This window comes from Herpailurus yagouaroundi, unplaced genomic scaffold, assembly GCF_014898765.1.
Source record: "Herpailurus yagouaroundi ecotype Mexico unplaced genomic scaffold, PumYag 139, whole genome shotgun sequence".
In the NCBI taxonomy this organism is placed as follows: Eukaryota; Metazoa; Chordata; class Mammalia; order Carnivora; family Felidae; genus Herpailurus; species Herpailurus yagouaroundi.
In genome coordinates, this window is record NW_024412394.1 from 59692887 (window position 1) to 59707605 (window position 14719).

At 37.9% G+C, this 14719-nt stretch overlaps 1 protein-coding gene across 3 annotated transcripts in view; it reads right to left on the reverse strand.

Moving 5' to 3' along the window:
• The window catches only part of ASCC3 (activating signal cointegrator 1 complex subunit 3), a 369269-nt gene extending 354920 nt beyond the window's left edge, over positions 1 to 14349 (reverse strand). For all 3 annotated transcript variants that reach the window (XM_040474260.1, XM_040474261.1, XM_040474259.1), the window contains exon 1: positions 14083 to 14349. The gene's annotated coding sequence lies outside the window, so the exon portion shown is untranslated. The remainder of the gene's footprint in view (positions 1 to 14082) is intronic.
• Positions 14350 to 14719: the final 370 nt, after the last annotated feature.

A 14719-nucleotide genomic window follows, 5' to 3' on the forward strand; every position in this document is an offset into this window, starting at 1 on the left:
GAGCTGGCCTGGTAGAGAAAAAAAGGTAAAGGTATGAAGGAGAAAACTAAAATAATAGACTTAGACTTACTCTTAAAAAAAAAAAAATCTATATAGGGTGCCTGGGTCAGTGGCTTAGGCATCCGACTCTTGATTTTGGCTCAGGTCATGATCTCAGAGTTCATGAGTTTGACCCCTGCATGGGGCTCTGAACTGACAGCATGGAGACTGCTTGGGATTCTCTCTCCCTCTCTCTCTGCCCCTCCCCCACTCAGGTGTGCACAGGCTTGCTCACTCTCAAAATAAATACACTTTAAAAAATAATAAAAATGTAAAAACCTATATAATGTACAATTGGTCACTCATTAAGAATAAAGATGTAAGCAGAGACCCAACACCATGTCTCAATTTAAGCATTTTTTAAATAAAGTTTATGACTTTGAGAAAGAAAGAGAGAATGCACAAGCGGGGGAGAGGCATGAGGAGAGAGAGACGGAATCCCAACACAGGGCTTGAACGCACAAACCATGAGATCACGATCTGAGCCAAAATCAAAAACTGGACACTTAACTGACTGAGCCACCTAGGCACCCTTCAATTTAAGCGCTTTTTATCTTGACAGAGTCATGGAAAAGAAATTTAATATATTGTAGAATATTATTCAGATTTAAGTCTGGTGAACAGTTTAAAGGCAGGGTCAACTGGAGACAAGCAAACCAGTTAGAAAGTTATTTCTTACAATAAACCAGGTGAAAGATAAAGAGGGTGGAATTGAGGCAAGGAAAAGCAGAAAAAGATGGACTTAAGAGATACTTATATTTGAGAGACAGGGTGGGTGGGATAGGCTGTGAAGAGGAAGAGGAAAGGAGCAGAACACCCAAATTTCAGGTTTAGGAGAGAAAGAATAGTGGCACATGGATGTATAGATAGCATACAGGAAGAAGAAAGATGACTGATTAATTCTGTTTTGGAAAGTTTTGATCATGGCCATCAAGTGGGATAAAGTGGCATAAGTTTTGGATGCCCTACTAGAGGTGTGGGCTGGAAATAGAGAATTTAGTGTTGTCACGTCAAGGCAGTTTAAACCATAGGTGAACACATTCCTTTAAGTCCAACATAAATAAACCTGTGGACCCTCTCCCTGAGAAAAGAGACATACACACAATATAAATATTTTGTACTTCATTTCAGAAGCTGCATGAATGCCATGAAACCCATCCACGTGCTCCTCTAAAACCCTGAGAGTAGACAGTAGAGGGCTAAGAACAGAGTCCTAAGAAAGAGATCAACAAAGAGCTGTCCTATGAAGAAAGTGTTATCACAAGAGAACAGAGTATTTCAAATGCTGTTACAGAGTTCACAGTACTTGGCCATTCTCAGGTTTTAGATGACTTTAGCACACATAGTTTCCAAAAAACTGGGGAGAATGCAAATTTCACTGGGTTGAAGGATAAATGAGAGGGAGAAAATGAGGAAATAAAATGGGTACAAGCTATTTTTTCAAGGAACCTGGCCCAGAAGAAAGGGCAAGAAATACATGGGTCAAGATTTTGAAAATACAGGACAGAGCTGAGTAAAATCAAATAATCAGGGGAGAGCCAGTAGAGAGGGGGAAAGACTGAATAATCAAAAGAAAGGCTATAACTAAGGGAGTAGAGTCTCTGAGAAAATAGGAGAATGAGAACAAAAGTATGGGTCTTGAGATAAGACATGGTAGAAGAAGGGAGATACCTGGAAGTGCAGATAGATTTGTAACATGGTGAAGCAGAAATGAATGGGGAGAGAAAAAGGTGGTGAAAGGAAGTTCTACCAAAAGTACTTATTTTCTTTGAGATCTGCTGAAACTATTTAAAAGATGATGAGAAAAAAATTTTGAAGACAGGCAAAAGTCTGACTTCACACCAATGATAAGATAGGAAATTGATTAACCATAAAAAGATTTTTCAGGAAGCATTGAATATTCAGTTTATACTGAAAAAACACAAATTTAGAGTGGCAACGATCTGGCAAAGGAACAAAAGGTTGGTATAATCCAGGGTTAAAGTTTTATAACAAAAGGGCAATAAGAGGACAATGGTGCCCAAATGATGAGAATAATTATGTTCTGGATTTGAGGTCCAAACAAAAGGAAAAAACATTCAAGTTGGAGGTCTTAAAGATATATCATAATGTTTATGGTTAAAATTTCTGATTTATAAGACTACAGCAAATGCACATGAAGATAAACTGTCCTATGTAGCAGTTGTTACCTCAGTAATTTTTATTCCACATTTAGTGTGACGTACTAAGTGGCAAATGAATACATGAAAAATTCCTTTAATAATAAATATTAACACCTTAGCATATAAAGACTAAAACCCAAAAGATTTTTACGGCCAGTAGTACCCATCTGTGATTATCTCAATCTTTACAATGTTGATTAGATATATGTACAGATAAAAAGAAAAGGTCTTGAAGTCAAGTTAACTGCCCTTTTAAACATTCAAATGGGGGAGGGGGGAGGAACCTAACAGTAATATATTTCCCTTTGTGAAATGATACTGACCAATAACCACTGGGCTAGAATTCTAGTACACATTATTCTGAAGTACCACAAAGAAAGTTTTACGATCCTTTATTTTAAATCTGTTTCTAAACTCTAAATGGGGTTTAAAATTACTGCTTGGCAGTAATTTTAGGAAAATATAGTTACTGTAGTTTTCATTATAAACAAATAACAAAATCTCCACCATAGCCAAACTATATTTCCTAATGAATGTAAAGTCAGCAATTAGTTGCTGGCAATCATAGATACTAGGGAATTATTAGAGGGAAAAAAAGAGTGATATAATGTAGGTGAGGGATAAAAACACTGGAATGATGGGTAGGTTGTGAATGGAATAAAAATTAGAATTTAAGATTTCAATACCTAAAATAGAATTATATTCCCACAGGCCAAATCTTGAAAAATAAACTGGAGTATTTACATTTTACTTCTAAAAAGTGAGTTGTTAAAAAATTAACATAGTCAAGATCAGAATTCAGACATCAGCCTTCATAGATATATTACATATATACATAATCCTCTATTATGCCATTTCAAAAGGGGGTAATTTTTCACAGTACCCTCTAAAAAAAGATTTCTGCCTTTTCTTTAATTGTACATTATTGCCATCAATTAGTTAATAGAGTCCCATCATGGGCACATTTACTTATTTGAATCAACCATATAAAACAGGCCAAATAAAAGGTATAGACACACCAAAACAATAATACTGGAGATTCTGTCCACTATTTCACACACTGAATAGCTAGCTGCTCCAGAGTAAATGGAGGATGAGCAACAAAAACAGGAAGTTCCCTTCATCCATCCATTTCAATCACCATATGCATCTCAAACTGTGAGCATCTTGCCGCACTGCATGACTCCAATATTTGAAAACTATGTTTTCTTCTTAAAAATATATATACAACATTGCCATTAAGCACAAACCAACTTTTTCACATAGTTCATCTGAAGATACTGGTATGTTCCAAGTCTGGAGAAAAGACATGGTGGCACACAACACACTAAGACAGTGTGTTTTGATGACTTATGTCCAACTGAAGGATTTTCAAAAGCAATTTTAACTGTTCCTAATTTCTATCCAAGAAGTTCACTTTATATCCTAATTCATTCTTAAACAAGAAGCAACTGTTCTTCAATAGTTTCCAATCAAATCAGAAATCACACGTTGGGGGCGCCTGGGTGGCTCAGTCAGTTGAGTGTCTGACTTCGGCTCAGGTCATGACCTCGCAGTTCCTGAGTTCAAGCCCCGCGTCGGGCTCTGTGCTGACGGCTCAGAGTCTGGAGCCTGCTTTGGATTCTGTGTCTCCCTCTCACTCTGCCCCTTCCCTACTCATGCTCTGTCTCTCTCTGTCTCTCAAAAATAAATGAACATTAAAAAAAAAAAAAACACACGTGGAGCATGGAGAACAGAGAAAGCAAGGGGGAAATAAATACGTGTGTGTGTATACTTTTAATATAAATCAATATACATAATGGTTTGTTAAAAATGAAATTTATGTAAGGTTCATACTCTAATTTACCTCCCCCAACTAACTACTTGTATTAACCCCAGGTTTCCCACCCTAGAAGGAATGGGCCTAATTAGGCTCATTAACTATAAACTAAATAGCCTTTATATTATAGGAGATCCCCATAATTACATTAATTTTACTTTTTAAGGATAAGGAAAGCTTTCCTTTAAAGGCCCTTGAAAAAACAAGTGTCTTGATTAACATATCAGCACTGATTAAGAACAAGAGTAGTCAGGGGCACCTGGCTGGCTCAGTCGGTTAAGCATCCGACTTCAGCTCAGGTCATGGTCCCCCGGTTTGTGGGTTCGAGACCGAGGTCAGGCTGTGTGCTGACGGCTCAGAGCCTGGAGACTGCTTCAGATTCTGTGTCTCCTCCTCCCTCTGCCCCTCCCATGCTCATGTTCTGTCTCTCACTCTCTCTCAATAATAAACAAACATTGGGGAAAAAAAAAAACAAGAGTTTTTAGTCAGAAAGAGTTCTTAGAAAGAACACCCCACAAATACCAAACAAGTACACATATTACTCTAGAGAACACATGGAACAGAAATCCAACAGTCAAAAGGTCCTGGTTCAGATTATCTGAGAAAGGCAGAATTTTCATTCCACCCTAATCTATGGGCTTCTGGAAGACAGACCCAAATAATTTATGTCTGTCCCTTAATAAGACCTGAATTCACCAAACCACAACTCTTAGTGATGCTCTGGTGATGCTCTAGAACCAGCGTTAGCTATGTAGACAGAATGGATTTTCCAGACCTTATACTTATTCCTCTGTATCGCAATTATATGGAGCACCATTAAATTACTGAATACGAGCTCCTTTTGGAAATCTGACTCAAGTTTTATACCCAAACAACTAGGATTACCCACTCCAAATCCAAAAAATATTTATCAAAGGGTACAATGACCTTAATCTTTACTTATTATTGTTCTGTGCATAGTAGAGGATATTCTTAAATAGCCCTAACAATGACATTATGTAAAAGAAGTTGGCACACACTCAATACCCCTCTTTCTCAAGTAGAGAAAAATACTAAAATGAGGACTCAAATGAATTTATATGGTAAACAAAAAATATAAAAACAGTAAAGCAAATCACTAACACACTGGGCATTATGAATTAGAACAAATACACAGAGAGCAAAAATTCTATAGTGTTACTACCCTGCATCTAATATATATGCTTTATTTAACATTCGGTCTAAATTGTTTGTTTCAGTATTTATGAATAAAAACTTAAATACAATGGAAAAAAACAAAAACAAAACAGGGCATCATCTTCCACTTTGTTATATCAGTCAGAAACGTGCCCTAACAAATATAGTCTACAAAAATGTTTTCCTCTGTCCCTTATTTTGAGTTGAACCATCACTTCCCTATGAGACTTCATCCTCTGCTACTCACAGCTTCATAAACTGAAAAAGTGTTTGAAAGGGTTAGGCCCATTAGTTCTCATACTTTATATTCTAACTTCTAAACCACTTTCCTAACAATAAATTATACATACTACGATTGAGAGGAAAAACAGGTTTTCATAATGATACCCTTTACTTTTTTTAAATCTACTGAAACACCATGCTTCAAAAAGCATTAGAAACATGAAATTCATTCTGATGTTTTAAAAATTATAGCATGTGACCTTAAATTTTTAAATAGTAATGTAATCATTTCTCTAAAGATTGCTGGTTAACAATTTTTACAGTGAAGACACTAGGGAAATCATGATATCTGCTGACTTTTTAATAAAAATGACATCTGTATCAGTTGAACATGTTTTTCAATGTTTTATAAAAATTTCCACGTAAGTATAGACCATAAAATAATTGATTATTGAGTACTGGATGTTGCTTTCTGATTGTAAATGTACTTAAAAAAAACAAAACAAACAAAAAAAAAACTATCTAGGGTTGCCTGGGCTGCTCAGTTGCTTAAGTGTCCGACTTCAGCTCACATCATGATCTCTCAGTTCGTGGGTTCGAGCCCTGTGCCAGGCTCTGTGCTGACAGCTTAGAGCCTAGAGCCTGCTTCTGATCTGTGTCTCCCTCTCTGTCTGAGCCTCCCCACCCCCATCCCTCTCGCCCTCTCTCTCTCTCAAAAAAAAAAAAAAAAAAAAAAGACAAAAAAAAATTTACAAAGAAAAACACTATCTATATTTAAGTTATCAAATTTAAGCCTTCTTTTTCACACTATAGGTGACCATAACAGCCATTCTACTTTGTCTTCTCTTCACCAAGTTAATCAGTCCCATTTCTTTCCATCAACTCCCTCATTATGCCCTGGTTTATATCCTGTAAATAGCAGTATTTTTTTTTAATGTTTATTTTACTTATTTTTGAGAGAGAGACAGTGCAAGCAGGGGAAGGGCAGAGAGAGAGAGAGGCATAGAATCTGAAGCAGGATCAGCATTGTCAGCACAGAGCCCGACACGGGGCTCAAACCCACAGTGAGATCATGACCTGAGCCAGAGGCGGCCACAACTGAGCCAACCAGGTGCCCAAAAGCAGTAATTTTTCAAAGAGAAAGATCTGAAGCAAATAAGGTAAAAATTAAAACTTGTTAAATCTGCATGGCAACTATATTAGCGTTTGGTACATTATTTTCTGAAATTGCAAGTATTCTTGAAATATTCCATAATTAAAAGTTTTAATAAACACAGAAGAGAGTTTACTAAACACTAAAAGTTTAATAAACACTAAGAGAGACAATAGTTGTAAAAGCATCAAACTGAAAGCCAAATTGTAGGTTCTGAAAATACTATCTAAAAATTCTCAGGTTTATGAAAGATTAAACATGAACACTGAGCATCTGGATGCTTATTTAATATTCCCACCCACAATGTGCTTCAATGTCATTTAAGGTAATAGTTCATAAGAGGTCTCCAAATATTTGAAGTAAACTTTTTAAAAGTTTAAAGGGGACAAGATGAACACAATATAAAAGATTATACAAGCCCACTGCAGCAGCACACCTTAATTGTAGATCATTTGTAAAGGCAGCTGCAAAAACTTGGGAAACACCAGGCTCATCATGTGAAAAAGTAGAAGTGGTAATCTAATTAAGGAAGACTGAAATCTAATCAATTTTCACAACCATCTGAACAACAACAACAAAAAAGGTGTTAACTAAAGTGTTCTTTATCCCACTTTTTATTCAACACTGATAAAAATATATAGCATCTGTTGGAAATACTTTTATCCATTCATTAGTTCAAGAAAAATTTATTCAGTGGACATACAGTGGTAAATTGCTGAAGTGAAATTGTCCCCTCTCTAATATTTTCTTCTCTTTTGGATCATTTCTGAAGCCTAAAAATATGCTATGGAGGCTTCCATATTTAAAACCTAACCGACTCCACAGCCCTCTCCCATTAATACCCTACTTTTTTTTAGCTTATCTGCAATAAAAATGCCACTCCAATCAAACCAACCTCCACTGTTAACTTCCACTGTTCCACCAAAAGAGCTATTAACGTCACAATAACCTGAACACTGTCAAATTCAATGTTACTTCTCAGTCCTTATTTAATCCTTGTCAGTTTTTGACGCAGCCCTTCTAGATACAGTGGCTTCACTTGGCATTTAGGACACCAGTATCTCTTGTTTTTTCTCCAGCAATACTGGCACTTTTTTGTCCTGTTGGTTCCTCCTCATCCTCCTTTAAACATTGCTGTGCCTCAAGATCAGAGAGCTCAGACCCCATTCTCCAGCTACGCTGGAGATCCCATTCAGGGGATCCCATCCACTCTCAAGACTTTAAGTATCATTTATATCCTAATTCCAAATTCTTATCTCCATTCTGTATATCTCACCTGTACTCCAGATTTGCATACCCACTACCTCTTCCACAGCTCCACCTGGATGTCTAATAGGTTAACTCAAACTTAAAAATGTCAAAATTGATCTCCTGCTGCAAATCTCCTCCTGTGGTCACGTCACTTGAATAAATCACAACTCCATTCTGCCTGTTTCTCAGGCCAAAAAAACTTGTAGTTATACTTTACTCCATTCAATTCATCAGCAAATTCTCCCAACTCTACCTTCAAAATATATTCAGAATCTGACCACTTCTCACCATTACCCTGTAAGACTACCTATAGTCTACCCTACAGACTATTACAATTGCCTAGTCTCCCTGTTTTCACCCTTACTCTCTAACAATTTAATTTCCACACATAAACAAGAATCATTCTTCCCAAAAACAGGTAACATTTGTGGCTCCCCTCTGTTCAAAACCCTCCAAAGGTTTCACATATCTCTGCATAAACTTCAAAATGCTTAAAGAACTTGGCTTTCTCCTATACTTTGATTTGATCTCCTATAACCCTCCTCCTTGCTCATGCTGGGGCATCCACACCGGCCTTCCTTCCAGTGATATAAACTGTAACAAGTAGATCCCCCTGCATAAGCACTCCTCTCCCACAGGCCACATAGGTAGCTCCTTCATTTCCTCAGGTCTTTGCTCAAATGTCTCTTTACCAGAGAAGCCTCCTCTGACCACCTTACAGCACCTCTTCCTTGATCCTTCTCTTGCATCCAACTCACTTACTTGATGGTACCTAACACATAACAATGTTGGCTGTGTTATTTGTTAACTTCACCCAATAGAATATGAGCCCCATGAGGGTGGGAACATTGTTTTGTTCACTGCAGTATCCACACCACCTAAAATAGTGTTTGGGGTACAGCAGGTTCTCAATAACTATTTGTTTAATGGATGAATGGATGAACTGACAGAAAAGATAAAGGGAGGTACAAAGCGACCACAAAAAAAGGGCAGTATTTACAGGTCTGGTATATATCTATGTGTGTATATACACACACACACACATATACATACATACATATATATATATTAATATTTACATCTTTATTTCAAGACCTCAAAAATATTTTTCATATAAATTATTTAATTAATTTTAGTCCTTAAAAAGAGATAAGATAGTTTACAAACTAGTAAGTTTTCTCACAAACAGAAGAAATAAAATCTAACACAATTTATTCAACTCATGATGCCATCCTTCTCAAAGAACTCAAGAATTTATACATGCAGAAATTTAATTCTGAAATTAATATTTGGGTATTTTCTAAATCTCAAGCTAAAAAAGCACAAAACAAAAAGGAATGGTAAAAGTTGACAGTTGCTAGAAAACCTAGGGTAAGAACAGGCTCAGAAGGAAAACCTCAGAAGAATGTACAAACAGCTTTCACTCACCTGATATTTCTTAACTAGAATTTCTATTATATCCAGGCTGGATAGACTATGGTGAGCAAAATCAATCTGGTACCTATCCTTGTGAAGCTCACAGTCTAGTGAAGACAGGCTGATTAAACAAGCTATCTCAATACAAAATAAGACTTTTAAAAGGGGGCAGTAAAGAGTTTACCAGAACACAGAGCAGGTACATCTAGCCTAGCAAGAAAGGAAGTGGGGAAAGAGAAGCAGGTTTCTTATATTGACACTTCAAGGATGAAGAGTCAGCCAGGTAAACAGGGCAACATAGAGAGTAAGAATACTTCACGTTCAAGGAACAAAAAGATGATCCAGTGTAGTGGTCAAGGAATAATGTGACAAGAAATGGAGCTGGAGGAAGAGCAATCAGGTCATGAAGGGCCATTTAAGTCATGCTGTTTAGAAATCATTCTGACAGTAAAAGAAATCTCCAAGCGAGTTTTGACTCAAGCTGTGTTTAATAAGAGTTACTACAACTGCAGTGAAGGGAATAGACCACAAAAAGACAAGACCAGAAGCAGAAAGATACTGGTGGCAGTAATGCAGAAAAAAGTCCTGGTGCCAAGGACTGTGGCAGTAATGCAGAAAAAAGATGAAGGCTTGAAGGGTTCCTAAACTGAAATACTAGTAGTGATTCAGAGAAAAGTGGATAAATCCAAGTGTTTAAGTCAAATCTATTTGGCTTACTCTAATTATCTGTGTTTGTGGTGGGAGAAGAGGGGTGGATGGGAGGGGATGCAAAGTCCAAGACTGACTTCCACAATTATAGATCAGGTTCACAATACAATTAATACTGAACTAGGGAAAAGTTAATAGTAATTATGGTAATATCACAAGTTCAATCTCAAACAAGTTGAGTTTGAGATATCTGTATGACATTCAAGTAGAAATGGTCAGTAGGAATTGAATACTCAGGTGAAGAGTTCAGGACTGAGGTCTGCTTTCAGGATATAAAAATGAAAATTATCAGGAATACAACAGGAATAGTTAAAAATCACCTAAGGATCTGTGAAGACTAAGAAGATGGCAGCGGTAGAAGAACAGAAGCCTTTAAAGAATAAATGGGTGGAAAAGCTTGACAGAGGAAATTATGACTAGTAGAAGGCCAATAAAGGCCAAGGAAACACCAGAATACAGTATTTCTGAAACAAAGCAGAGAGTTTTAAGAAAGAGGTATGGTCAACCATGTCAAATGCTACCAAGAAACATGGCAAAATGTCCACTGGATTTAGACTTTCAATAATGTTCTTCCATTGTTCTGTTTCTAATAAATACAAAGAGAAGAGCTCTGAAAAACTGGAGTTAAATCAGTCATTTTGCAAACTCCCCAACAGCTATTTTTTCTCCAAACTAACACCAAAATCAGTGACTAGGGATAGCAACTTTTTCACTTTCTAAATCAGTGACAAAGCCTCTGCTTTACTTCAAGTTGACCAGGACAGCACTCACTGGTATTAGCATTTTTCCTCACCTCAAGTCAATTCACTCAACAGTCTCACAAAGCCAGCATCTTGACAGTCGTTTCCAAGACTGCAGTAGTGTATGTCTTGCTTTTCCCCAATATTTTGCATGGTTCTTAGCCTATACCAAGGAACTCTGAGAATATATATTCAGAGCATTAATTTGTGACTCTTTCTAGAAGTAATCTTTAGGTTATCCCTTGTGTCCCCATCTCCAGGGTACAGACAGCACTAATATTTTGCAAAGCTTCCTTCACTCTTAAAAGAATGCTTCTTAGCTACACAGAACTGAGTAACTTGGTAGTCACTGAATTAATTTCAAAATAACTAGCAACTGTTTAACAATACTGGGAAACATTAAAACTGCCTCTCTACTCCATAGTCCTGACATTAATTCCCTCCCTTCTTTTGAAGTTCTGCTTTAATAGGACAGAATAGAAAATTAAGAGGCTTTTGAATTCATATGGTTTAATGCAGAAGTTTCCAATATGAACTGGTTGTATTGGAATCACTGGGGAGTTACCTGAAAAGACATTTCTAGACACCATCCCCAGAAATTTTGATTCAGTAATGTTGAGAATCTTTGGTTTAGTTATTAAATAACTATGTGTGAACTTTATCTCCTTCAAATATAAATATTTCTCAGCAATTAGCTTATTAAAACATATTCTGAGAATGTTTACTGTTACCAAAAATTACTTTACTACGTTCTTAGGTACCTGTTCTAAATTCCACCCTTATTTTCCACATCAGCTTCAAACTTTTAATAACAAATGCACTTCCCAACAATTCTCTCTGAAGAGTGAATCACAGAAGTGGAGGTAGACAAGCCCCAAACTCCTAAACCAGAAAGATAAAATAGGACTCTATTTTAATTTACAAAGGTTTCCAAGAGTTAAGTCTGTTCAAGTTATAATGAGGAGAGGGAAAATGACATAGTAGGAAGAAAGTAAAATAAAAATAATGAGAACTGAGTTCAGATGTCAATTTTTGTTTGATGATAAAAAATCAGCTCACTTCTCTGGGTATCAACTTTCTGATTAACGAAATAAAGAGGAGCTTCAAAATGACTTTTTATTCCCCTTTCAGGGCAAATGACCTGATTAAACTGAAATATTCAAAGATGGATTGAACTGCATTAAATCTGAATAATAGAGTTTCATAAATAAGACAGCCTGTATAACTGATTATCATTAACAGCAGAAAAATGAAACTGAACACCCATCAGGCACACTCAAACATGCTCCCTTGCTCATCTATATGCAAAGTGAGGACTTAAATGAGATGGTACATGTTGAATAAATAAACATTTATATAGGAACGTCTACTATGAGCTGGGCATTATACAAGAAATAAGATCTAGTACCTACTTTAAAAAACTTTATAGAAGGAGATAGACACATAACACCTACCTTCTCATGATTACTAACTACGTAAGATACCTTTCCTCCTTGGTAATTATGCATTTTTTTCTTTCCATAAATGTTGTTAAAATTTCAATTTCAGGTAGATATCTTCTCAAAGTTGAAAACTGTGCCGTATTTATATGAAGACATACATTGCACTGAAAGGGCTTACGCTAACTACCTCCCCAATGAAGGTACTATGGGACAAAAAATTTACTTGTCAATAAGTACCATACATGTTTCTGATGAATATGCTTTGTGTGCAGAATTCTTATGAATTATAAGTCATTTACACATAGGAGATCCAATGTGGCCAATGTAAAAACTGGAAAAATAAAATCTTTCTTTTCAGGTAGAAACTGATTTCCAATTGTGAACTTTGTATTTAAGCCAACTCGGCAAAAAGAAAAAATTACTCTTAACTGGCAAAACATTGGCATGTATACTCTCATTTTGATCAAAGGAAAATCAAGTCATGCCGTTCAAGGACAATAATCTGCCCCTCCTTAGATGCCAGTTACATGTAAACATTGACAATAACTTATTCTCATGAAAACCTTTACTTTGGTCCACTAGAGATCCACGACATGAAAAGGAATCCTAGTTAAGATCCTCTATTAAACTTTCCATAGAAAGTTCCGAATTAGAGACACTCTCTCTTGATTTCCTAGGCCTAGCACAGTGCCTGGCACATATGAATGAATGAAATGATAAAAGAAAACTGTTCAGCAGGGATCAAGAAGGCTAAATCATGAAAAATTCATTCAAATAAGATTATATAGCCTATGCTTAATTGGCATCTCTAAGAGCACTCTTCTTATGTGAGACTATTACAGCCGTCATTAAAAATAAAAGATGTATGAACAAGTTCAATGCAGAGTAGAATAGCTGAATTCCTAACTTTTCCTAACACTCCAAAAATGAGAAAAAAAAAATATTTCAACCCATGAAACATGAAATCTAGTGATGGAGATACTGGCTATTCAATCTAACCTTACTTGTAAAAAGAAAACATGATCACTAGTTGGAGTGAACACGTGATACCAATCACATCAAACTTTTAGTTACTGCTAAAATTATGCTTCTTTTAAAAAACCAAATAACAGCAGATTACACGAACACACTGCATTCAATGAATAAGTTAATTTATGATTAAAAGACTTATTCATTTATTTTATTTATTTTTTTAATATGAAATTTATTGTCAAATTGGTTTCCACACAACACCCAGTGCTCATCCCAACAGGTGCCCTCAATACCCATCATCCCCTCCCACCCACCACCCTATCAACCCTCAGATTGTTCTATTTTTAAGAGACTTTTATGGTTTGGCTCCCTCCCTCTCTTTTTTTTTTTCTTCCCCTCCCCCATGGTCTTAAGTTTAAAAGACTTTTTAATACAACTTACAACTGCCCACGTACTCACAACACGTCCCTTACATGCGCACACACACACATTTACTTATTTCAAAATGAACATTCTAGACTCGTCGATTGCACCCTCAATTCACCATGGTCAACACCCTACCCAGACTATTTACTTTTCAGTGTGAGGGTAAAAAATACAAAGCAGATTTTTCTCTTAAAAAGCTATATGAGGTAAACGAAAAAGTTACCACGGCTTTGTACCGGGGGGGGGCCCCCCCCCAACTGAAGGAAACAAATTACGCACAGGAAGGAAAAACCTCCCCATCTGGTCATCACCTAGTGGTCTAACACCTGTAAAATATACGGCTAGGGTGATTTTTTGATCACCACCCCCACCTACAAACTCCAAAGTGGACGAGACTGTCGGAAACCAGGGATACAACTTCAGGCCCCAAGGGGGGATGACAGCTCGTGGCTTCCCTCGGAGATCCGAGGGGGCTGTCCCGTAGCGTCGTCCGCCCCCAAGTCTCTGCCTCCCGCCAGCTGCCCTCCCCTTCCCACCTCCAGCTCCATCTCCTCACCTTTCGGCCCCAGCTCACGCGCTTCCCATCACTCGGTCAGCTCCTACCTCCGCGCCTACCTCCCTTTCGTTTTCATTTTTACTTCCCACGCCGGGTGGGGAGCGAAGAGAGCTGAAGATTCCGGTGGGCAGCTGCACCGTTGTGCCTTCTTCCGCACCTCAACCTGGGCTCGCCGGGGTCGCTCCCACTAAAAGAGTACAGCGCCCCGACCACCAGACAGACCTACAAACCCGGAGAGGAGGAAGGGGGCGGAGCAGGCGCGGACCTACACGTCACCCGCCCGGCAGCGGCGCCAACGTCGGCACGTCAGCTCCCTCCTGCCCCACCCCGTCCGCGTGCGCGCCGCCGCCCCGCCTCCTGCCCGCTGAGCTGCGAGAAAGACCCAGCCGGAGCCGAGGGCGCTCCCCCAAACGGGCACGGGCGCGGACGCGCGCGTTCCCAGGACTCCTTGGTCAGGTGGGTGTCCTTACAGGGCCGGACCTACAGCCTCTCGCTCACCACCTCAGAGCCTGTCTCTGCAATTACTTGAGTTCGCTGCGTCTTTTCCCTGGTTCTTCTCCCTAAGATGAAGACAAAGAAGTAATAATTCCTATTAAGATACAGGAGGGAAGAGCAGTATGAGGAACCGGGTAATTGC